Raw genomic sequence first — 27098 nt, forward strand, 5'->3', positions numbered from 1 at the left:
TTAATAAGCTTCTTAGTATAGTTCATTTTATTTGTTTCTGGAACCCAGGGAAGACAAGCAACAGTTTACGATTATGGGATTATATATGATACATACCGAATATATGATTTATATGAATCATAAAATGTACGATTTTTTATACTTAGCATGATTTAATTTAGTTGCTGCTTAATTCCTGAATTCTCTTAAGTTAAAAAACCCAAAAGTTATAATTAACTATTAATGTTAATGAATTTAAACCTTCCAGAAAGCACAAATCCAAAAGGAAGTGTCCAACAGATGATATGAGCCAGATATTTTATGGCCTTTCTTATTTTAGTTTCAAATAGTCTAAACATCAGTGGAAAAAAAATCTCTAGAGTTTTTCTGTTTTATCCTTCTAGAGCACAATTTTCTGGCCTGATACTGAGTATGGTCTTCCAACAGGTACACAATTATCTCACATTGGCAGTATTTGCCATCTGCCAGATGAGCTGGGCAAAGAATCCTCTATAAAAGGCAGGGAGAATTCAACAGATGAGGAAAGTACATAGTGAGATTTCTTTCTTTTTCTTTTTTTTAAAAGTAAATTTATTTATTTATTTTTGGCTGTGTTGGGTCTTTGTTGCTGCTTGTGGGCTTTCTCTAGCTGTGGCGAGCAGCGCCTACTCTTCGATGAAGTGCATGGGCTTCTCATTGCGGTGGCTTCTCTTTCTTGCCGAGTATAGGCTCTAGGTGTGTGGGCTTCAATAGGTGTGGTATGCGGGCTCAGCAGTTGTGGCTTGCGGGCTATAGAGTGCAGGCTCAGTAGTTGTGGCGCACTGGCTTATTTGCTCCATGGCATGTGGAATCTTCCTGGACCAGGGCTCGAACCTGTGTCCCCTGTATTGGCAGGCGGATTCTTAACCACTGCACCACCAGGGAAGTCCCCATAGTGCGATTTCATAATGCAGCATGGTGGCATGGTTATTGCTTAATTGTGGTCAAGGTTATGGATGTATCTTTTCATTGTAAATGACAGAGAACATGACTCAACAGCTAAGGTAACAAAGAATTACTGGCTTCTGGGACTGTAAAGGCACAAATATTGAATAGATAAGGCTGGATCTAGCAGTTCAACCATAGCTGGCTTCTCACAATGCCAGATGGCTGTCAGTGTTTCTGGAGGTCATAAGAGTCCTTATTTATATCCATCAAGAAAAGTGTGTCAGTGGATGAGCAAGGGATCTTTTTTTAGAGGCCTCCATCAAACGTCTCCTTACATGTTATTGATCTGCACTGAGTCACAGTCTCATGTCTAATCAATCAGTATGGACATGGGAATAGGACCTCTTGATTGGCTGAAGCCATTCTAGGCCTATCCCTGAAGCAAGGGAGGGATCAATTTCCTCTTGAAGTACATTGATTGAATGAGAGAGGATCTTACACTTGAACAAAACTCAGAATACCATTGTCAAATGGAAAGAAAATGGATGTAGGGCATCAAACCCCAGCAAAATTCTCTGAAATGGGCAAAAAGCTCTTTCACATTGGGATGGGAAGGTGTCTACAGTTCCCTCAGTTTATTATATTAGATGCAACTGGAATGAAATGTATGGCCTTTCGCTATAGGCTAATAAAGGAAATGGCTGTTTCTCCTGTGGAAATGCCAACAAGTTCAGTGTAGAAAGGGGGAGGCAGTGGGAGGCCATTGGAATGGTATTTAGGAAGGCTCTGGTTCCCAAACAAATACAACCACAAGTTGGATATGTGACTCTGAGTCTTTTAACTCTTCTGGGCCTCTGATGTCAGGTAGCTTGTGACTTTAAACACTGTGCCTTTCTCTGAGATGAGCGGGTGTACACAGCATAGTTATGGATTATCTATTTACAAGAATATGTAAGAACTTAGAATTTTTGTATCATTTTCTTAAGCTACGAATAACGCAATGGCTGGTAAAAGGACGCATAGGTTATTATTTCTTCCATGAATGATTGAGACAGGGCCATAATTAATCAACAGTCATACAAATGCCAAAAACTGGTAAAGTGGTTTAAATAGGAGGAAAGAAATCCTCCATACTAACCCACAGGTGACCTTCAACAGAGAAAATGGGTTTTATGCCATAAATAAACATAATAAGTTAATGAACAGGAAGTGGCTCATTGTTTAAAAAAAAAATATCATCTGATTATCTCTTGCTGATTATATAAATGCCAGAGAGCAATTTTAAGTTTTCTAAAGATAACTAGCATAATTTACAAATGCCTTTATACAGAGTAGCAAAGGAGTGTGCATGTGAAAAAAGTATGCTGACCTTGCCAAAAGACCTTTATAAATTAAGGTGTGAAAGAGAACACAGATTCTGTTATACCATTCTGTCACTGACCAACACTTTAAGCAAGAGTTGGTAGCTAATTCTTGATTTCTGAATAAAAAGATAAAGAATCCTTTCAGAGGAAACAGATGCAATTAAAACAGACAAATCTCAGCAGAGTATTAAAACCAGTCTTGGGTTTTTCACCAGAAGTTCAGACTCTGGAATTAGGGATTCTGAGATCAGATCCCAGTTCCAGGACTTGCAGCTTTGGCAAGTCACTGAATGTCTCTAAGCCATGGTTTAAACATCTATAAAATAGGGAGTGAACAGTACCTACTTGATAGACTTGTTGTGGGTATTAAATGAGGGAATGGACATAGAGCCCTGAGGATAATGCCTGCACATAATAAATGCTCAAAACCTGTCATCTCTTAGAGAGGGACTATATTCTCCTTCCTGGCTTCTGTGTAAGAAACTGCATGAATGTCATACTTCAGGGATCAATGTCATAGGTTAACCAGTTTTTCATGACTCACCTCCACCCACTCAATGAACAGAAACTCATATCATCCCAGGCCTATTCAGCCTGGTTTGGTTCACCATGATTTTGCATTGTCCAGCACAGTGCCTGACCTAGTAGCAGGCATGCAATGAATATACATTAGTGCTGTAGCCTGGGTAAGCAGGTAGCTGCTCCGGCCTGCTGGGTGGTGCTGATGAGGGAGCTGGTCCCACTCTGGCCAAGCGGGGGGGATGTGTTGTTTTAACTTGTTGCACATTTTCCTTTTCACTGTCCAGAGCACTGACCAGGCCTGCCTGTTCCCCTCAGTCTTCTCGCCTAAGCCAACCCCACCCATCTAACTCCCTTATCCATTAACACACTCTCTTACTGCTTTCAACATGATGTTTCAATACGGTCTCAGCATATCTGAAAACAAGTGTCCTTCTTCAACCATTGCTAGAAAATATTTTTATGACTATAGAAAAGATTTCCTGATCTTTCATTTCTTTCTCACTTTTCAAACCAGAGATCTTTACTTGCATGTGACAATATTGGACAACTACATTCTTTTGCCAGTTTCTGCAGCGAAGGAAAAAAGCTGACATTTCTGAGTACCAAAAATGAAGCAGCATTGTGCTAAGTGCTTTTACATAAATTACATAATTTAGTAACCTAATAACCTAAAAGATGTAGCAAGTGTTAATATTTTTATTATAATCCAGGAAACTGTGGCTCAGAGAGCCTAAATAAATGGTTCACAGACTAGCAAGAGCCAAAACTGGGATTTAAATAGAATTTAAAAGTCATGCTATTTCTATTTGATTCCCTGCCTCCTCTATATTATATGCTTTTGATCATTTTCATCACATACTCTAGTCATCTTAAAGCACAGGTCAAATGTTGCGTATTCTTTTATGCCCAACAATGACTTTGTTAAAAATGTTTCTCTTTTTTTTTTTGAGTGAAGATTTAACCAGTATTCTAGAAGTAAAATGAATCTCACAAGTCCTTAGAGAGAAACTGAAGCACAGAATGTAAGAGCATAGAATTTGGAATCAGATAGACATGATTCCTGGGAAACATAATTAATCATCTTTCTGAGCCTTAGTTTCTTCATCTGTAAAATGGGGATTTTAACACCTAACACAGAGGGGTTTTGAAATGAAGTGAGGTAATACCTATAAAGCACTTAGCACCAGACTTTAAACAGTATGCTCCCTTCAAGACCAATGGTTCTTTCCAAGAGGTACCCAACTAGGTTGTGAATTCTCTGAACCCACATGATCCTCATGTCTCAACTCTGAGAAATAAGAAAATAGGTATGGTAAGGTGTGAAAAGAGGAGAAAAAGTACTCATTTCCAAAAGGGTGGGTTTTGGCACCTAAGTTTTTCAGTAGCTTCTGGATTGCAGCTGCCTTCAAAAACTTGGACGTTGCAGTTGCGAATACACAAAGAATTAATACGAAGTGGAAACAAATGTCCGTAAACATTCTAGCAACCTATGAGGCCAACTAGTTTTTCCCAGTTCTAGTTTTCTTCATCTTCCAGGTTACCTACTACTGAATATGAGCTATAAACTAGCTTACCTACTTTAGTAAAAGATGTTTTGTATGTTTGACCTTTAAAATCACATATGTCAGAGAAAAATTTTTCCCCTTCCATAATAAACAGCAAAATGCTTCTATACCTCCAATTAAGAATACTGGGAATTGTTTTTGAACAAAGATAAATCAAGCAATCTCCTTTATTTAACAATTGTTTAGAGCAATATAAGAGAGAGAGAAAGAGAGCATGCACATTTTTGTTTTTTAACAGTCTGTCCAGTTGTCACATGGATTTCTTTCTCTTAGTCACTTATAGGTCACGAAGTTGGAGAAAGAGTGAGAGTTTAGGCAACCAACAAACAAGTTTTTACCACAAAGAAGAATATACTTTTGTTTATCTAAGTCTGGAAAATGATGAATCTCTTAGCAGGTGATACTCACAAACCCAATACGGGTAGTTCAGGCTTTAAGAAGCTTAAACTTCCTGCACAAATGAAACTGATTCCCTGGAATGTACCTCCCTTCTCAGCCACACATCCTGGCTTGGGAAACTCATACTCAGCTTTCAAAACAGCACTGAAATATCACCTCCTCTTTGGCTCTTCCCTGGAGGGTAACTGCTTAGTATGTCCATAGCACCAGGAGTGTGCCTCTAATGCAGCTCTTCTCACTCCCTGCCAGTGGTTTGTTTAGGTGAGTGTCACTGCCACTGGATGTGGGTACTTTGAAGGCAGGCATTCTATTCAGTCCTTTGTTCCCAGCCAGTATCCCAAGGATTGGGATATAGTTGTTTACTACACTTCACTGAATGAACAACTGTAATATTGACCGACTTTTTTACCTACTGTTTTAGCTTTTTATTTCTTTGTTTTAGTTATTGGTTATTTCAATTATTTGCTCATGATTCTGCTATTTGAGCAGGGCTTTGTGGGGCAGCTCTTTCTGTTTCACGTGATTTGGTTGGGATGGCTCTGCTGGGGCTGGAAGATCCCAGGTGGCTTTAGCTGAAGTAGAAGAAAAGGCTGAGGTCTAGATGGTCCTCTTTCCCTTACATCCTCCAGGGCCTCTCTCCATGAGGCCTCTCTCTGTGGGACAGTTGACTTCTTACTTGGTGGCTCAGGATTCAGGAGGGGGAAAGTGGAAGCTGTCAGGCTTCTTAACGCCAGAACTCTCACTTTTATCCCATTCTATTGTTCAGACAAGTCGCAACCCACCTCAGATTCAAAGAGAGGGGGAAATCAATGGAAGGAATGGAAGGAATTGTTGCTAGCCATCTTTGCAGACAATCTACCATGTTCTATGCTTGACACCTCAGACCTAAGAGCTCTGCTGAGGACTGGAAACTACTCTCTTGTCATAAATTATTTCCCTGTTATATACCGAGATTTTGTGGAAGATTTTAGAAATACTATTTTGCATTAGAGTTTTAAATTTTTTTTGTGGGGGGTGATTGTGGGTGGGTGTAATTGTGGTTATTTGACTTTTCTCTGAAAATTTTCTATGACAAGATTTCTGGGTTAAGCTTGTTTCCGAAAAGAGGAAATAATAACTGCCTTAATTTTATGACTATTCTCTTACATGTGTATCTTTGGACTTTGGGGAGTAGTCAAATTGAGAGAAGTCGTATGAAATAAAGTATCCTTTAAATTGAGGTCCAAAGAGAAGGTTCTCTTTAATAATAGATAACGGGGAGTACTTATAATACTAATTATAGGTATGGCATTATATTCACCTATATTTCATTTTTGCCATTATGTACAACTATCTCCCCTCCATCCAAAGTAGTTACAATAACCTTTTCTTTTAAAGAAAATCTGTTTTGTAGTTTTCTCTTCTTCTTCTTCTTTTTTTTAAACAAAATGAAAGCTACATAAAATTAAGATGAAAGATAGAAAACAATTGCACACTTACTCAAGTGCCTACTTAAGCTGTTTGCTCTCCAGAGCCTTTTAAAAATATGATTTTTTTTTAAAGTAGAAGAAGTACAGGATACATATAATATTGGAGTTGGGAGAGAGAGGCCCCTATTATCATCTTGCCCAACACCTCCATTCTGTAGATGAGAGTGACTCTGGAAGTTACATAATGCAATATATGAAAAGTCAAGAAAAACTATTACTTAGAGAGATGTGTTAAGAATGAAAAGTCACAGAAATTCATCTTTGAAATGTTATTTAACTTTGTATATAACCAGAACTCTGGAAAAAATGGGAAGAGATATATATGAAGGCAATTAAAATACTCATCGTTCAGTAAATACCTTTAGCAAGAGAGACTTAAAATTCTAGTTCTCTTTACCTTTGAATTATAGCTAGATAAGGATTCACTGTTTTAATTACAAATCCTAATTTGGAAATGTTCATAATTTGTAAAAGTTAGTCCATATTTGGAACCCAGAATGCCATGTATTGTCTTCAAATATACTGTTCACATACAGAATAGAACATGTATGCATGTGTAACCGGCCAGTCATTAGCTTCATACAGAACCTATTCTTTCATTCATTCATGAGACAAATACTTATTGAGCTCCACTGATGTACCAGGTAACATTCTAGTCACTGGTGACACAGTAATGAACAAAACAGACAATCCCTTTGCTTATAATGAGAGTTTACAATCTAATGGGAGACAGTATTTTTTTACTTTGGAATGAAGCCTAAGCGAATGCTAAACGTTCACTGATGTTGACATCTCTGAGTGCAGGGAAATGGGAAAATACTTCTCAACCACTCTGAATTTGTCTTACCCTTTCCTCATCAAACTGTAACACTTCCCACTTACTAGCACATTTTTTCCCCCAACAATAATAATACAAAAATAATGATACTAATAATACAAAAGTTTTGTTGGATTAATTCAAAATGTTGTTGTTATTATCATCAATATTTATCATTATTCCAGCAGAATTAATCTGAATATTAGCATGGTATAGAGAACTGTAATGTAATACCAGAAAGAACTTGCAAATTCATGATGGGCACCTCTGACCCCCTTTTTAAAATGTGTTCATCCCTCAGGGTTCCTTCAGTAGCTTACTTGTATTTTAGCAAAATGTTCATTCATTTAATTGTTGTCTGTATATTTGCAATCATCATTAGATAGTGGTCTCCTTGAAAGTGGGACTATACCCTATTCGTTCCTTTATATCTATAGCATCAACCTGATTCATTCAGCAAGTGTTTATGCAATCAGTACCTTATTTAAGACTTGATTGGATCCAGGATCATTGGACCTTGCAAATGCCTTGTGAGGCAGGTAGCACAGGTGTTATTTACATTTTATAGGGAAGAACCTGAAATCTCTGGAGGTTATTTATTTTATGCTCAAAGCCACAGTGCTTATGAAGACTGGACAAAGAATTTGAATTTACATCCTATGACTCCAGGTCCAGTGCTCTTTCTCTGAAACCTCAGCCCCTCCTTGCATTTATCTGTCTATCTCATTGTCAGGGGCATGTCTTCATCACCACTCTCTGTATTCCTGTTTTGTTTTGTTTTGTTTACATCTCTTCTACTTGCTTAACCTTGAACTGAACATTTAACTTTTACCCTGATTCAGTAGCCATAGGGGAAGGGAGGCTAGAACAAATAAACTGTTCTATTATTCTTTAAAAGATTAGTCACCACTTTTTCTTTGGCTCCCATACCTTTGATAAGTCTTAAGCAACAGAGTCACCTAAAAGAGTTCTAAGGCTATGAGTATCTTATTCTGACTTGAGCTTTGTAGTATTTTTCATTGTATAAAGATTGAGAAAATTTGAGTGAGGGGATGATACACTTAGAAGACCACAAGGCTGGCAACATGGAGGAAGAGAAAAACAGTTATAGAGAGATTAATTAGGGGACAATTATAAGAGAGTAACAAACACACACACAAGTTCTGACACGCTAGATTGCCTTACATTAAAAAGTGAAGAGGAAAAGATAATCCAGAAGGAAGGAGACTGAGAAAAAACAGTGCAGGGTGAGATAATGAGATCTTTAGTTTTCACATACTAAGATCAAAGTGTGGTCCTTAGACTATCTGAGCTTTTGGTTATCAAACCATAGTGGTACCCAAATATCTGACTTACTGATTCAGACTCTTGAAGTAAGGCCCAAGAATCTGCACCACAATAGCATCTTTAGGCAATTCTTATATACACACTAAAGTGTGAGAACCAATAGACAAAAGCAATGTTTTATGAAGTACTGTGTGCACATAAACCACCTAGGGTCTCGTTAATATACAGATTCTGATTCAATAGGTCTGAAGTGGGTTTTTAAACAAGAGTGTGTGTTTTTAAACAAGCTCCCAGGTGATGCCAATGCTGCTGGTGTGCCAATGCACTCTGAGTAGCAAGTTATTAGATACTGGGGTAGCTGCAGTGACGTGTGCTGTGGAAGATTAGATTGAAAAAGTAGATTTTAAGAAGCTTCACTGTGATTTATGACAGAATTCTTCTTTGGCAACTCATCAGGAAAATTTGCTAGAGATTTCAAATTACTTTGCAGTGTTTTTGTGGGTGGGACTCTCATTTGGACTGGCCAAGAGGCAGCTTGGCTCTATGCAATTTCAGTTGTAAAATACTGGATGGGAGACCAAAGGACTCCCTGTATTTCTGATGGGGGCTCCTGCCCTGCCTTTTCTAGTTTCAAATAGTTGGAAAAAAATGGATTCTTTGTGTAGCATATCACTCAGGCTAGTTTATTATTGCTCATCTGTTTTATTCCTGCCAATTAAGAGCAACAGCTGTCTTGCAGGGATGGTGGTCGTTAGGAAGTGACACAGCTGTGGGATTTAGATGAGATAACAGTTGTACAGCTAAGACAAGGCATCACTGGAATGCAAAATGCCATAAGCCTGATTTATAGCACATATCCAAGGGGGAAAAACTTAAACCAAAATCAACTAAAATAACAACTCACCCTATAGGGAAAACAAAACAAAATATCAACTCAGAGATGTTTAGCCCCAAAGTCAAGTTTTCTCAGACTATTTTAAAAACAAGATTTGGACTAAAAATTGACCTAGAGAGATTCCAATTACCTCAGTTGCCTACAGTGCCCAGAGTTATGAATTTGTGTCTGAGATTTAAATATTTATGCAAAATTCATCCTCTTCTTGCTCAATACAATTTGACATTTCCACATCCCTAGGCCTTAGTGTGTGACAAAGAGGGTGGACTTGCTGAACACAAAAACAATGATCAGTGACTAATATTTAGAAAGTGGTATTATCAAAGTAAAAATATCTCTTCACCAATGGAGTGACTCACAACCCAGTGGACTCTAGATAAATAATTATTTTCTTCTTTTTAAAAGTAAGGGGACTTCCCTGGTGGCGCAGTGGTTAAGAATCCGCCTGCCAATGCAGGGGACACGGGTTTGAGCCCTGGTCCGGGAAGATCCCACATACTGCTGAGCAACTAAGTCTGTGCACCACAACTACTGAGCCTGCGCTCTAGAGCCCGCAAGCCACAAGTACTGTGCCCACGTGTCACGACTACTGAAGCCTGCGCATCTACAGCCCATGCTCTGCACCAAGAGAAGCCACCACAATGAGAAGCCCGCACACCACAACGAACAGTAGCCCCCGCTCTAGAGAAACGCCGCAACTAGAGAAAGTCCGCGCAGCAACAAAGACCTAACACAGCCAAAAATAAATAAATAAATAAATTTATTTATTTATTTTTAAAAAGTGAGAATAGAACCATCATTATAATTGCATATTTCAAAAGAAATGTAGCATGAATAATACAATTAGTTATTACAATTAAATTCTGCTACCTAATGTTCCTTACATACATCCCAAGGTTTTTCAGACATCCACATCTTTGTCTTCCTGTTGGAATACATCCTTTTTCTCATCCCTGAACACCAAAATCTTACTCATCTTTCAGAAACCATATCATATACAAATCCTCTGTAAAGTCTTCTGGGATCCTCTCAACTGAAATTAATATATTCCTACCTTGAATTTCCATCACTATTTAGCTGTCCATGTCTTATGTCACCTATACCTTTCTCCTTGGAATTACAGTTACCTAAGCATTAGCTTTATCATCTTTAATCTTTAAGTCATTTGAAGTCAAGATTTGTGTCTGATTCACGTTGGGAGCTATATTGCTCTATTGAGTAAGTGCTGAATTAAAAAAGAAATGTTGGTTGAACAAGCTCCCTTCAAGGTTCTGGGAAGGGAGCACACTTATTAATTCAGCTTTGGTCAAGGAAGAGTGACTAGAATTTGAGAGATGAACAGGGAGGGGACAGAGGATGGGAAAGCTTGCCCAGTCAGGAAGATCAGATAAATTAACCCAGACAATGAATGGGCTGGCTGTTGTAACCTGGTCATATGCTTGGATTGAATGTTAAGGTTATTACTTCAGAGTTGCTTAAGTTTCTTAAGGAAGGGCATCAGGAGAAAGATTTCCACAAAATACGGGGTTCATATATGGAGGCACAGTATTTGTATTGTTACTGTTCCTGTGCCACTGCATAGTACCATATTCCTAGTGTCCAATTTTGCCAGGTTTGTTTGTGCTGAACCTGAAATATTTCAGCACAGATCCTTAGTAGGAACAGAAGTCATCTAGCTAGAATTGATTTGTTGCCATTCATCACATTTAACACAGGGATAGTAATGATAATATATAATTTGCTAAGGGACATGAGGAATTGGTACGTGATTTCAGAGAACAAAAGAGTACTTTCTTGGCTGTGATGGTCAAAGAGGGCTTCGTTCATTCATTCATTCAATTAGTAGATAGTACTTGAGTGCCTGTTTTTCAAGTCCTTGTCCTTATGGAGTTTATGGTCTTGTTGGAGAGCTATATTGTCAATACAATCACACAAACAACTGTAAAATCACATCTATGATAATAGTTAATGAGATAATTGGTGTATAGTGTTTGACGTATTTCCTTGGACCTATTAAGCAAATGTTTAATAAATACTAGCTATTCTAGTGATTAGTTATTAATCTAAAAGAAATGGTGTTATAAAAGGTGTTTGAGCAAGGAAATGAAAATGATCAGAGATGTGTTTTCTGTGTAATTTAGGGTTATTTGTCAGAGAACTTCAAGAGGAAAGCAACTAGAATTGGGGACTCTTGTCCTCTTTCAAATTTATATTACATGTGTCATGAAATAGGGCATCTGTAGTGGGAAGAGAGAGGTGGAAACATATTAGAAAGATATGGAGAATTGACATAGAATAACTAATTTGAATGACAGCAGGTAGATGCAGAGATTTGGATCATGGGTGACCACAAAGGTGGGGGTGATATTGAAAGAACTTGGGGGACATAGTATTAGGAACAGACTCATGAGGGGGATAATGAATTACAATTGGACTCATGATGAGATTCAAGGATGGAGGATTTCAGAGAGTGGGTAGGGCTAGAGATTTAGATTTGGGAGTCACTCACATGGACTTATTGTTAAAACTGCTGGGATATATAAAATTAATTTTGAAGGATCACGGAAGAATAAGGAAAATTTAGGAACCCCCTAAATTTGGGGGGTTGAGAGGAAAAAATTTCTGAGAAAGAGAAGGGAGGCCAGGAAGACAGAAGAACCATGATTGTGCAGGGTTAATGCAGCTGTGGAGGGCAGGGATTCTATACGACAGGAGCTTCCAATTCCTGGGAAAGCTTGAAGTAAATGGCAGCTGAAAAGGGCTGCTGGGTTTGGCCATAGGAGATCACTGATGATCACCCAAGGACCAATTCAGAAAAGCTGTATGGGGCGGCCAGGTTTTTTGAGGAACACTCAGGAACTGAAAGCTGTGAACACAGACTGCTTTGAAGAGAAGTTGGGTGGCAAAATTAAAGAGCAAGGTAATAAAATCATTTAGGCTGTGGGAGTAGCAAAGGTGAAGAAAATTTTCTTAGACTTTTCATAGACCTGAGCCAGGATCTATATTTGAAATATGCAGGTATTTTCCATCCTATGGTCTATAGCTGGCTAGATCAAACAATCTGGGTGAGCTAATGAGATGAAACTGGAGCAGATGCATTCTAATCTGCACCGAACCTGGCACTATTCTGATTTGTTATAGAAAAATGATGTAATTCCATTTCTAAATTATTGAAACTGGCTATGGAATGGCAGACTAGACCTCCATTCTACCTGCTAGAGGTAGTGCACCTTGGTCAGACAGATAATGTTCATGCTAGGCTCTTGGTAGTGGTAATGAACAGGATAATAAACAATTTTAATGTTACACTGGTTTACTAGAGTGTCAATCTGATCATAGCACTATGAATGGAACCACAGCTACATGCATTTCTAATTTTGATTTAATGACATGAGAATTACTGAGTCCCATTTCTGGTTAGAGCTGGAGGCAATATTCTACAAGGCTGGTAGAGTGTGTATTACATATGAGTGCATGTATATGTGTGTGTGTATATGTATATATATATATATTATATATATACATATATACACACATATAATAACTACAAGTTATTGAATGCTACTAGATTGAAGGAATGATGAATGATGGATTAGAAATACTAACTATAATCATTCCTACCCTACAAGATAGAGAATATTATCCTGCTTTTTAAAATGAAGAAACTGGAATTGTAGAAGTTGTCCAAGGTCACACAGCTAGCAGAGAATTGCAGTTAGAATATATGAACCCAGCTTTTCCTTTCAAACTCTTTCTCCTTTTTGGATGTATAAACAGGGGAGAAACATAGGGATGAGGCATATTTTATAAGGGATAGGAGGAAACTATTATTGGAACTTGTGTCTTGAATTGCATTGAATTCATGAAGTGACCTAGTTTTTCTTCATCTTTTATGGAACTTGTTGTTGTAGAAATTTGGAGTCACAAGAGACCTTAGGCAACCTCATTTTTGGAAACTGAGGCTAGAGATTTTCTTAGCATCATCCAGACTCTTCATGGCTGAGCCAGGACCACAACCAGACCTTCTGCCTCCAAGTCCTCAGTCTACTCATCTAGGTCTTAAAATATATGAAGAAAGGTGAATGTATGGATTTCTCAGTGACTTGCTTCTATCATTTAAAGGCTTTTCAGTATTCTGGGCAGACTCTCCTTGTAAACCTTGGGTGCCTTGAACTCATGTGGATATTGTTATGTTAAAAACTTTTCTCAGTAGAGTTCTGTCTATTATGTTTTGACTGATATTTAATTTTTCTTTTACAAGTTGAATGATATAACGGCTCTAAGGTGTATGGCGTAAAATTTGTTGTTAAAATAAGGAATAATGGCATGTCAAAGCGATTTATATTGACAATTTAATTGGAAATGCTGCCATTAGCATAAAACATTCCGCTTGGTATGGGTTTTACATTCCTATTAAATAAGAAAAAGTGAACCTCTACACATTATTATCAGCATTATACAAATGATGATTGATACTGCAACTTTTTATGCTGTGATATTTCATTAAAGTAGCATGAGTGTGATGATTCTTAAGGTCGTTTATGTTTATCCAGAATAAAGCTTCAAAACTTCTTAAAGAAGTTTTGGCTTATTTGAAAAAATGGCATTGGTCTATTATATAAGGCACTATTGCTCCTTTCATTGTGGCTAAACTTCAGAAATAGATGCTACAGAGATAAAATACCACCTGGGATATTTCCCCTTAAAGCAGGACAGTAATTGTAACAGGCTTGGTGCTTTGAGGGTTTATTTTAAACATTCCTAAAAAAGTAGAGTTTGTAATTTTCCTTCAGATTACAAGCTGACATTTTGAAAAAAAAAAAAAAAGAGTAGCAGGGAATGCAGCACTTCTGTGTGGTGGCAGCTGATAATTACCATAGTGTGAGTGGGGCTAGATATAACCCAGGAGTTTTAAGAAGCATGGCGGATCACAGTGCTTTAAGAGTAACTCAATTCGGGAATTTTGCTTTGTTAGGCAAATTGAACTGTCTTGCTTCATGGATCTCATCTCACTTTCTTCTTTTGCTTTCCAACCAAGAACTACCTTTCTGTCTTCAATTCCAAGGTTGTTGCCAGGAAGAGCTACATGCAAAACTCAAAATGAAATGTAGAAAATCTTCTAAAGGGAACAGTATGAAAACAGTTCTCACCACATGTAACGGCTCTGGAAAGGTCCACCGGGCAGTAGCATTTTGCATCATTTAAGATGTTTACACTTTTTTTTTTCAGAGAAAGTAAAGAAATTGTTTTATCGCTAATGTCAAAATAAGGAAATGTCACACGGGCTAGGCTTTGATATGTGCCCACCTGGGGAACTTACAGGGAATTGTTAATCCAATTGTATGAGAGAAGGATGGCTCCCCGTGAAAGGAAAATGGAAAGACTTCAAACATATATTTTCAACTGCAGTTATTAGACATACACAATTTACTTTTAAAATTAATTATGCAGTATAGTTGCCCAAATTGGGTTGCTGACACAAAAACAAATGTGTGTATGGTGTGTGTGTATGTGAGAGAGAGAGTGAGAGTGAGACAGAGACAGCCAGAGACAGAGATACAGAGAGACAGACTAGTACATGACCAGGACATTTCTGAGTATCTGTGATCTAAAAGTCAGTTGAAGGTTCAAATTCCCAAGAATGCAGATTGTAGTAACTGCTATTGCAATGAAATCCTATTACTCAAGAGTCACATTCTATATAATACGAGTTATTATTTGTTCTAAGTAAATACCCATTTCTAAGCATTTAACCCAGGAAACACCCCAAATGTCTCCCTCTGAAAATGCTGAAAGTATTTGCAATCAGGAACAGATCCAGATTATGTGGAGTCCAAGATCCTCTTAAAGAAAATAATACAAAGTTGTGAATATGAAATTAGATTCATGGCCCTGGAAAGAGCCTTGAGGGGCACTGAAGTTGAACTTCATTAATACCGTGGTAATTCCATTTGTATTTGGGAAATGGTCTAGTTTATATATAACAAAGGTGGAAACCTATCCACATTTGGTGATCCAGTGTTCCTTCAGGGAACACTGTGGTATTTAAGTCAGAGCTAACTTTGCCCTTATTGGTCACTTTCTTCCAACACTCATCTTTTATCCTACCATGTCTGCCTTCATTGATTTCTATTCTCTCTCCTACCTAAATCATGCAGATATGACTCTGCTTTGTACCTCTATCACTGCTTCTCCAAGCTTACATCTTCAATAAATACTTTATATCATCTTGTGTTAATACAGCATCATGTTAGTGTTATGAGCTGAATTGTGTCCCTCCCGGCTCCACAATTCATATGTTGAAGCCCTAACACCCAGTACCTCAGAATGTGACTGTATTTGGAGACAGGGCTTTAAAAGGGGTGATTACATTAAAATGAGGCTATTAAGGTGGGCCCTAATCCAATTTGACTGGTAAACTTATAAGAAGAGGAAATTTGGACACATAAAAGAGACACGAGGGATACACATGTACACAGGGATGACCACTGAAGAGGCAGCAAGAGCGTGGCCATTTGCAGGCCAAAAAGAGAGGCCTCAGAGGAAACCAACCCTGCTGGCACCTTGATCTTGGACTTCCAGCTTCCAGAGCTATGAGACAAAAATGTTCTGTTTGTTTAAGCTACCGTGTCTGTGGTATTTTGTTATGATAGCCCTAGCAAACTAATACAGTTGGCTAGAATTTATCAAATAAACTGTCATTAACCAACATTCGCCTCACCTCAGTATGCTTAATAATATAACAGAAGCTAACTAAGTGTCCATAGGCCATCAAATATAGTGGCTGAATGAAAGAATAAATGTTTGCATGCATGCATGCATGTATACAATTAGGATAGATTTCAACAGGAATTTATAATGAAAAAAAAACATTCTATTTTTTTCCCCCTAGGACAATGTCAACTTCAAGGGAAGACTGTAGTAAAATCCATGTTTTAACAGGTCTTACTGATGATCAAATATATATTCACTGAGTCCTTGTACGGTGGAAATTTAGGAAAATAAGAGTTGACTAAAGTTCCCTAAATGTATCAGGACACTGAATTATGACAGACATTCTTTTTCTGATGGAAGTTGTGTCCACAAGGTACAAATTACATTTTTTTATGATATTGTACGGTGGGCTGGCTATTTACCTTAGGGCTTACAGGTTGCTGCCTGAAACTGTGAAATTTCCTTGAGTGTAAAAACCTACATGCTCAGCTTTCTGAAGAAACCTTAGGAAGACCTGTTCACACAACCTATGACTCATGGGATGTGGAACTAATCTATGTCAGAAAGCCAATTTATTAACTTGTAATCAGTTATAAATTACTATCCCTTTGAGCATGGTAATTCAGGAGAACTAATTACAGTCTACATGGTTCCTTGGTGAAAGCATATTAAGAGCAAAGGGAAATATTTGTTCTTAAAGGAGAGTTTCACCTCGCTAGAAGTGCCTTCTGACAAATTGGTCTTCTGTTTTCTGGGGATATTTTATTTGGACTTGGAAGACTGTTTCTTCATCTACTATTCTATTGAATTATTTTATAAACATTATTTATTAAGCCTCTACAATGGGCCAAACATTGTGCTAGGCATTAGAAATACAATAATGTACAATACTGACATTATCTCTGTCTGCATGGAACTTATATTTTAATTGTCATAGCTTAGCTAGTAAATTGCATTTACTTTTCCCATTGATTAACAACATTTCTTTTTACTTTAGCTCAGGAGTGCTGCTATTTACATTCTGTAATGTTTATTTCCATAAATGTTTATCAAAATATTGTATATATCTAATAAAATCCTTTTTCAAAGAATGGTTCAAGTTTTCCATAGAGGCTTAAGGCATCCAAATTCAAGGCCTCCCGTGGGCCAATACTTTAAAGCCCTAGGCATCGTAACACAAGTCGAAGTGACAGGAAAATGAATCTTCAAATAAACACTTTTATTTCATAGTTGTTCAAGGCAAGGTTAAATATTTCGATCTATGTATTTTCCGCCCTGTGTTGGAAGGACTCTACTGGGCTAATTCTCTAAAAGCAGAAAAAATTTCTAGGGGTTTATAGGTCAATACTTGATTTTATGCTTTCTCTTTCTGTTGACAACAAATCAAGTGAAATTTTGACTTTCCTGGATTTTCTGCGTGCATGTCAGTACCACTTGTTCCTCTTCTTATGACTTTCTTGCCTACCTAGCAACTCCGATTACATTGTCTGACCTTGATGAGCCATGTCATAGTTCTTGATGTTCGCACACATATAAAATCATTTTCCGGTTTATGATGTTAGAAGAAAAGAGAAGAAGAAAACATCTAATTTCAAGGCATTTTATATTTTCTGAGTTGCTTCTGTAGATTTTTATCCAAGGAGTGAGCTTGTAAAAGAACTGCCTGAGGTGGAAATGTAGGAAGGCAAAGATCTACAGAAGCGGCCGTTTATCTAACCACGTCACCTTTCCGAAGCCATGATCCCCGTGAATCGGATAAAGTGAGCTGACTGGCACAACAGCCTGAAGGGTACAAAAACTAGACATCTGAAGAGACTTTCTTGTTTCAAGGATATACCTAACCTACTTTAAAAATATTCCTTTAATGGGGAGTTGAAAGGAAGTTCCTTCCTATTATGAGGTCGATGACTCCCTAGTTAGATTTTCCCTTTGTCATTTTGGGTGACTTTAAGTGGAATATTGTGATATTGTCTCTAAAGAGACGCTTTTTCCTTTGGCTTGCAAATAAATTAGATATTTCAAGAAGACCAATTCTCTGCTTTTAAACACTACTTATTTATAATTTCTTATTAGAGCCTCAACTAACATTTAAAAAATGTTACCATGATGCACATAAATACTACTGGCAAAGCTTTTATGGCTACTGATGACACTATAAAAATATGCCTTCATTTTAAGAACTCTAGAGGATTTGTACATCTGCATAGCTCTAGAGTCCCCTGCTTTGTGGGGGAAGAACTGATGGGGAAGATGAGATCATTACCCACTCCTATCCTGTTTTCAATTTGTGAGAAGCCTGAATAAAAAGTACTTTCCCTCACTGTAGGTCTGCTATACTTAGTTTTATTACCCTCATATGTTTATTAGACACATAAGTGTCCTTATAAAGGAATTTTAAAATTAGTCCTTGTTCAATCATATATATGTGGTGCAATGTTCCTATCTTCACATACTTATGGGGATAAACATTTTGTTTTGGTTTTAAATCTTTCCATGCTAGTTTAGTATAGACTGAAGACATGCTCAAATAGAATCGTTGCAAGGGCCTTTGGTCTCTTGATTTTTAAAGTTTTTTAATCATGCAGTTGGAAGAGCCTGGCCCAGGGAGGTGGGGGCCTTGGTCCTACACCTCACTCCAGCCACTTGCTGGCTATGCCCTCTGATTATGACCAAGACACTGGACCTCTCAGAACCTTAGTCTTCTTGTCTGCAAAGCGATAGTATTGCACTTATCTCTATGCTCTTTAAAGTTTTTCCAACTCTACAAGTCTATGGGTTTCTTTGAGAGGTTACCAAGACTACGAGAATTACAGTCTTGGTAGTTACTACTACCAAGAATACAATTACATACTGTATGTGTGATTTTATTTGTCCTTCAGCACAATTAAGCACCTCCTGGACAGTGACTTCACTGTATTCTTTTCTGATGATTCTTAGTATTTTCAAAGGGTATAACCAGAGTTTCATATGGTTCCATCCACCTTTGCTGAAAGAGATCAGACTCAAGAGAACATAGTCTTTGGCTCACCATCATTTACTGAATTAGTTTAATGAAATGTAAATGAATGAGCTTCCACTCAGGTACAGTTCTGTGTGAAGCTACCTATAGAGGGACAGAAATTCATTCAACATTTGGTCAGACTTACTCTCAATCAACGTCAAGACTTAACCTTAATCTATCTCTTGAGGGTGGAAAAGGGAGCAGGACTGTTTGGTCTTAATACAGCTATTTACTTCTACCTGTCTTTATAAACAAAATTCAACATGCTATTTATGAGAGGATTTGAATACTGCACTTAAGATGATTATTTCCCTCTATTTGTTTATGTGTTTTGTTTTCTGCTATTTCTAGGCACTAAAATATACCAAAAACAAAAACAAAACAACCATATACAACAAAGATCATTTCCTTGGAGCTTATATTCTGGTAAGGAAGTAGGGGAGGCTGACAATTAACAATAGACATAATAATTAAATAATGAAGTGTGCAACTCTGTATCATATATGATATAGTATGGGTTGAATACAATGGGAGAAAGAAAAAAGCAGAAGAGAGTTAAGGGGATTAGGATGCTGGGGGAGGTGGTCTGTAATTGTAAATAGGCTTTTAGGTTTATTGCATATGGAGAAGGTGGCATTTGAGCCTGAAGTAAGTGAGGGGATGAGCTGTGTAGATAATAGAGAAAAAGTGTTCCAAGAGAGGGAAGAGCAAATACAAAAACTCTATAAAGTTGCACAGTGCCTGGAGTGTCGAGATATATCAAGGCAGCTAGAATGACTGCAGCAGGAGGGACAAAGAAGAGGCAAGGGGCAGATCACATAGAGCATTAGCTGAACATTTGCCACTTGTTTCTTCAGATCCATTCTTTTCTCTTTTACACACTGTTCTGTGCCCTGAAAGGCAGACATGTATGGACTATAGCAACAAACTCCTTGGCCTATCACCTCCCAGTGGGGTTTAGCCAATGTGAGTTACAAATAGAAGATGTGAAGGCTGGAGAATACTGAGGTGAGGAAATTACTCCCCTGGCTTCTTCCCTGCTGGGTTGCTGCTTAGTGACTACCCTTTTACCAAAGGCCACAGCTCCTGTCAGGCAGCCCTCTCCATGAAGCTACTCTCCTGGGCTCATGTAATTGGTAACTGCTTTCTCCTCTTGCCCCATTAGGACTACAGATGGTTATAGCTCTCCACTGCTCCTAGCCTCAGGGTAGTGCACCATCTATAACTGATCTTTTTAAACCTCACCCTCACCTTTGTAAGTAGCCCCTTTATTAAACTCCCTTCAATCACCAGTTTAATTTTGCTACCTATTTTCCTTACAGGTCCCTGACTGACAAAGGTGTTAGAAACTATTATAAGGATATTGGCATTTATTCTGAGAGAGATGGGGAGAGATGCAAAAGAGTGACTTATATTCTAAAAGATCTGCCCAGCTGCTGTGTTGAAAATTTTAACAGGGCAAGGTGGAAGAAAGGAGAACAGTTGGGAGGCTACAGCTGTAATCCAGGTGAGACACATTTCATTTGTATCCAGCTATAGAGACCAGTTATTTTGAGTCAATACCCAGTCAATCTCAAATGCATCTCACAAGCCCTGATACAAAACCATAAACTTTTACCACAGCCTAAAGTCCTAGATGGCTTGTAAGAAGCATTTCTCTGTGGCAGTTCTGGTACTATTGAGACAAATTCTGTGTATTACTAGTAGGGTAATTAGTGATTATAAATAGAATTTTAAAAATCGAATTAAGTGCTCATCACTTATTAAATATCATTCCATTTTTCTTCATAGGTCATTTGCTCTCTGTTTCAAGAATGAGATGTATTTTTAAGCACATTTTTATTGTTGTTTTTAAAATTTTTTATTTTATTGTGGTAAAAACACTTAATATGGGACCTATACTTTTAACAAAATTTTAAGTGTAAAATACATTATTATTGAATATAGGTACAATGTTGTACAGCAGATCTCTATAGAGTTTATTCTAATCTTGCTAACTGAAACTTTATGCCTGTTGATTAGTAACTCTCCATTTCCTTTTCTCCAAGCCCCTGGCAACCACCATTCCACTCTTAGATCTATGAATTTGACTATTTTAGATGACTTATATGAGTGGAATCAAGTAGTATTTGTCTTTCTGACTAGTTTGTTTCACTTAGCATAATGTCCTCAAGTTTCATCCATGTTGCTGCATATTACAGACTTTCCTTTTTTTAAAAAAAGGCTGAATAGTATTCCATTGCATGTATATACCACATTTTCTTCATCCATTCATCTGTTTCTAGATATTTAGTTTTTTGTTTCTACTTCTTGACTATTGTGAATACTGCTGCAATAAACATGGGAGTGCTAATTCATTTTTCCAACGTATATTTTTGAATGCTTACTATATTTTTTCCCAGCAAATGTTTCAAAGTTAAGAAGGGTGGGATGGCAGTTGGGGGGACATATATGAATCGAATATATACATACCAAATTTCAAACCAACAAGAGCTGTGCTAGAAAGATACAGGAGTGTTGAGAGGCTGTAACAAGGTGAGCTGACCTAGCTTGGGGGAGGTCCATGGAAGACTTCTCTTGCAAAGAAATATTTGAGTTTTATAATAAATAGAACTGTGTTCTACTTACAGTAGTAACAGACAATTTCACCAAGAATAGGAGTTCCCTCATACTTGGTAAAACCAGAATTCCTTTAGTAATTCTTCAACTTGGTTTATTTGAACCCAGATGGAGGCTATTTACTAGTTTGATCAAAGCAACTGAGGTAGAATATCGTCTACTTGCTCATGGTTGGGTTGTGGCCATGAGGTTAGACTAATGTTGGGGCTCCTCTTAGGGACTCTGTGTGTGATTAGTTATGTGCGTGACTTGTTTCCCCTAAGTAAGGAGCAGATTTTCTGTGTGCTGAGTAAAACTCTGTCCCAGGCACCGTTCCAGGGATTTAAGTGCATTTACTCTTCCCTTTTCCTCACAGTCCACATCTAATCTAGTCTGTCAGCACTACCATGAAAAATATATCTCCAATATGACAACCTCTACTGTTTCCACCTTAGTTTAACCTACCATCATCTCAAATTTAGGCTTGTATGATATTCTCATTGGACTTCCTGTTTCTACTCATTTGTCTCCATAATCAGTTCTCCACAGAGAGGCCAGAATAAGGTTAAAAAGTTAATCAGAGTATGACACCTCCACCCCAACTCAAAGTTCTCCAGTGGTTTTCCTTTCCCTGGCTATGAAAATGGGAACTTTGTACACTGCTGCCAAAGTCCTGGATAATCTGTCCTTTGACTTCCCACCCATCTGCTAATGCTCTCAGTCTCGCTCATTGTGATCTGGCCCATTGCCATTCCTGGTACCCTCGAAATATGTGCCTGCCTTGGAGTCTTTGCACTCACTGTTGCTTCTGCCAAGCCATACATACTCTTCACACAGATGATCACATAACTAATTTCTTCTCTTTATCCAGGTTTCTTCTCCAATTCTCAGAGAGGCTTTATTGATCGGTTAATTCAAAATGTCAAGTTTTCCCCTCAGTCGCTCACCTTGCCCTCGGCCCCTTGCTCAACTTGATTTTTCTTCATAGCCCTTACCACCTTCAATACAATATGTGTTTACTTGCATATTTTCCAGAATATAAATTCCAGGAGAACTGAGACACTTTCTTTTTTTAAAGATCACTCCATATGCTCAGAATCAAGCATGGTGCCTGGTACAAAACAGTATTCTGCAAATATTTCCAGAATATTCAGATTGGCTGAATGATCTCATTCAAAACTCTTTGCCTATAATGATCTTCAAAGGCAAGTACCAGAGGTCCAGAACCACCCCATAGTACTGTTTTGTTCCTTTTAGTGCCTTGAACATAGTAGAAATTTAGCAAATGTTTCTTGAATAATAAATGAATATAATCATGAACATTAAACTCTGCAAATTGCTGCTAAGAGGCAATACAATTTTATAAGTAAGTGCATGGTCTTTGTGGTTAAACTGGGCTGTTTGAATTTTATATCTGCCACTTGCTTTGTCAGATTGAGCAAGCCACTTAACCTCTCTGAGCCTGGGTTTCCCGACCTGAAAAATTAGTTTAGTAGTAGGACTAGCCTCATGGGGAGGGTTGTTATGAGGATTAAATAAAGTGAGGAATGTACACCGCACTGGGTTTGCATGTGTTATTAATAAAGTAATCCTCCAGCTTGGGTTAAGTGACCTCCTCGGCTCCTTGTGTTTTTTCTGTGGCAGAGCAGTTATCTCGGATAATATTTTCTGTTTGCCTGTTCCCCTACTAGGTTTTAAGCCTTTGGAGGGCAAGGACTGAATTTTATTAATCTTTAAATTCCCAGAACCAGTACACTGAAGGTCCTCAGTGAATCTGTTTTGAATTGAATAGGACTGAATTAGAAGTGACAGCCCTCATTCCAGAAAAAGAAGGGCACTGAGATATTGATCAGTGTCAATTTCAATGAGTCCTTAATAAGCATTGATAAGGCACAGGCACCTACCTATAGGCATGTTTGCAAAAAGCTAGTGGCAATATCCATCAACAAGCTGTAGACATGGGGTCTTAGTTGTGGTGGCGCAGGAGAAAGAACGAGGAGGAGAAGAGCAGTGCCCGCTGGAGGAGAAATTCCCTTGGTGACGACTTTGTCCCCTTCCCTGCCACTACTGCCTTTTGCCAAAGCTGGCTTTCTAAAGGCTCCAATTGGATCTCTCTTATCAGTTGCTAGGTAGAGCCAGTTGTGTCAGCTGAAGTAGTGGAAATTTCTATTCAACTTATAAATAGTTGAAGAGCCTGTCTTGGCGAAACATGAACTGAGCAAGTATTCCATTTTCTCCTGGGAGGGGGATCAGGATTCAGTGTATGATGCGGTCACGTCTGCCCTGTGAGGGCCTCTGCTCCTGAGCCCACACAGCTATAAGTTATTCATGGGAACACAACAAAGACTTTGCGCTAGTGAATAATGAGCATTCTTCTCCTGAAGCTTGCTCTCCAGCGAGAAGCCGAGGCGTGCAGGATCACCCTGTCAGAAAGAGAAATGGACCTCACATCCTTTTAGGGTTGGCATACTTTGCAAATATACACAGTGATGCCCTGAGCAACTCAAGGAAGCTCCAGGGACCTTTGTGCTCTCCCTGGGGACATGGGGATGGGGATTATTCTTCCTTTTTCAGGGGAAGCAGAGAAGATACTTTCAGTGGTGATCAAGTTTCTATCCTGGCTGCATATCAGGTGTTTTTGTTGTTGTTTCTTCTTTTGCTTATATTTTCAGGTCTTTATTCTCTGATGCTTGTAATTAAAAGATCTGAAATTTCTCAGAGTGATATTTAGTTCTTTTATGTACAACTATTATTTTTCTTTAAAGAGGATATCATATCACAGGATGAATATGGGTTCGTGGGAAGGAACCCTTTCTCTTTTTGGGTCTTCGGCTTGTAGAATCTCTGGGGGGCTTCATAATGGATAGTGAGAAAAAAAGGTATTGGTTTTGAAATCAGATAGATTTCAAATTCTAGGTCTTTCCATAGGTTACCTAACTTTTCGGAACTCTATAATGGGGGAAATTAAACCTTGAAAAGTTCTTACTGAATGACAAATCAATGTCCAAAGCATCAGGCTCCTTCATACATTAGGTGTTCAACAAATGTTAATTCCCTTTCTCCTCTAAGTTTTCTCAGAAACAACACTTTCTTCCTCATTAATGACTTATTTGAATGTTGTTATCTAAGTTTTCTGATTACCCTTCAGGTTATACCCACTACTCTTAGGATAAAGTTTAAACTCTTTAGTATGGCCCTTCTTTGGTCTCTTGTACCCTGCTATATCCCTCACTCACTGGCCACGGTTATTTCCTTTTGGTACTATCTTCTTCTTTCTACCTACCTAACTCATTCTTCAAAATGTACCTAAGCTGTCACTTATCCGTGTGCCTTTCCTGATCCCCACGTTGGACTTCTGTGCTCCAGTGGCACCTGTCACCTCCTCTGTTGTAGCTCTTACTACACTGTGTTGGATTTTTTCTGTATCTCCCACTAGACTGTAAGCTTTGGGCACCCACCACAGTGACTAGCACATGTGAGGGATCAATGAATACGTGTTTAATGAACAGATAAATGAACGACTAAATGTGAATGAGGGATCCCTTGATTTATAAAGAGTTAAAAATGGAGAAATTTTGACAGTGCCTAAGGTATGTCTGAATCAATCACTGAAGTTTTACTTCTTGTTTGGTGAAGAAAGTTGACAGTTTATGTGTAATTCTGTGATGTTATAAGTAAGAATATAGACTCTGGAACGTGAGTGTCTAGATTCAAATCCCAGCTCTGTCACTGACTGCTGTGTGATCTTGGGTTAGTTACTCAATCTCTCTGAGGCTCAGTATTCTCACCTGTAAAGTTAGAATAATATAATTCCTATTTCAGGGGTTGTTACGAAAATTAATGAGTTCTTGCCTTTAATGAGCTTATAACACCTATAATGAGCAGCACATGGCAGCACATGGCATATTGTAAACATTAAAAATTTAAAAATCAAAAAAACAACCTTACAATTAAGTGCAAAGGACCAGGTATGGACTCAGAATGGGGCAGGGTGCCCACGGCTAAGAGGCATAAGATTGAAAGCATCTTATTACCCTTCAAAAGCTGACAAAACTGAAGAATTAATGTCTCTATAAAAAGTAATATCACTGCAACTTGTCCTTCTTCTTCCCCTCCTATGTAGAGTGGGTGAGTTTAGTGACAGACTGTTTTGGAAGGAGCTAGAAATATCAGTTTAAAAAATGCTTGGCAACCACTTTAGAATGATTATCTGACTTTGGGAGAAAGGGAGAATACTGAGGTATTCCTCTTACCCAAATTTAGAAATGTCACAGAGGCATAATGAATCATTTCTCAGAGGCTTTAAAAATATTTTTCCCATACTAAGTGTTGCCTATTGCCTATACTGCTGGCAGTTCTGAACTTCAAGATAACCCACCAAACCCCAAGGAACCTACAGAAGTTTTGGGAATGACAGGATCTTCCTCGGGTCTAATTCCTTTGCTGCACCTGGGTGCCTATGGCCTCTGGCTCCCTACCCTCTCTTCTACCCTAAGGATTAGGCTAAGTCATTCAAGGTAACCCTATTCCTCCTATCAGGCCTGAGTTCGAACATGAGCCAATACAATACTAGGAAAGGGATTTTGGAGAAAGAACCCAGCCTTTCTCTCCTGCTGGATGTGAAAAAAGAAGCGTGTTGCTCTGACTGCTGCTGGCAGTCATTTTCTAGCAAGGCCACCAGCCTTAGGATGAACCAATGCTGTGACTGGCACCTTGAGAGAGATGGGAGGAAGTGCATCCCGGACGACACAGTTGAACCTCTGCAGCCTGCCCGAACTCTGTATTTTGTCTTTTGCATTACACCAAATTTCCTTCTCGTTAAGCTGGTTTAATTTAGCTTTCTGTTATTTGCAGTCAAAAACCGTTCTAACGAAATGCACTCACGACTCTTCCTCCACTCTGCCTTGTAAGGCAGTTATTCATGTCAGTGTGGATGTCCCGATTAGGTTGTACATTACTTGAGGGCAGTTGCCATGTCCCACTCATTTTTACTTCTTTCAGAACTTTTAACATAGTGTCCTACAAATAGTCACAAATTCACTACTTGTTGATATATAACAATGTTGAAAGCAATACACACTGACAGACTTTGGTCCCGGTTAACAGCAGTGAAAGCCCCTATTAAAGAAAAGAGTTTGCTTTTTTGATTCACAATCATAAAAGCCAATGCTTGGTAAAAGTGAACAAAAACATGGTCGTTCAGTTTTTTTTTTCTGTTTCTTGTGCAATAGTTGGATGTAAATATTATTACAAATTAAACCACTGGGAGACCTTCAAGATGGCGGAGGAGTAAGACGTGGAGATCACCTTCCTCCCCACAAATACATCAGAAATATATCTACATGTGGAACAACTCCTACAGAACACCTACTGAACGCTGGCAGAAGACCTTAGACTTCCCAAAAGGCAAGAAACTCCCCACGTACCTGAGTAGGGCAAAAGAATAAACAGAGACAGAAGAATAGGGAAGGGACGTGCACCTCTGGGAAGGAGCTGTGAAGGAGGAAAAGTTTCCACACACTAGGAAGCCCCTTCACTGGTGGAGACAGGGAGGGGGGGTG

General features: G+C 38.4%; 1 long non-coding RNA gene across 1 annotated transcript in view; it reads left to right on the forward strand.

The window, feature by feature from the left end:
• LOC113621321 (uncharacterized) overlaps positions 1–26889 on the forward strand; it is a 40649-nt gene extending 13760 nt beyond the window's left edge. The window contains exons 5-6 of the long non-coding RNA XR_003433121.1: positions 20262–20446; positions 26769–26889. This is a non-coding gene — a long non-coding RNA (uncharacterized LOC113621321). The remainder of the gene's footprint in view (positions 1–20261; positions 20447–26768) is intronic.
• The last annotated feature ends 209 nt before the right edge of the window (positions 26890–27098 follow it).

The sequence above is a fragment of the Aethalodelphis obliquidens genome, unplaced genomic scaffold (assembly GCF_003676395.1).
Source record: "Aethalodelphis obliquidens isolate GAN/ISIS:26980383/991018 unplaced genomic scaffold, ASM367639v1 scaffold8, whole genome shotgun sequence".
NCBI lineage: Eukaryota > Metazoa > Chordata > Mammalia > Artiodactyla > Delphinidae > Aethalodelphis > Aethalodelphis obliquidens.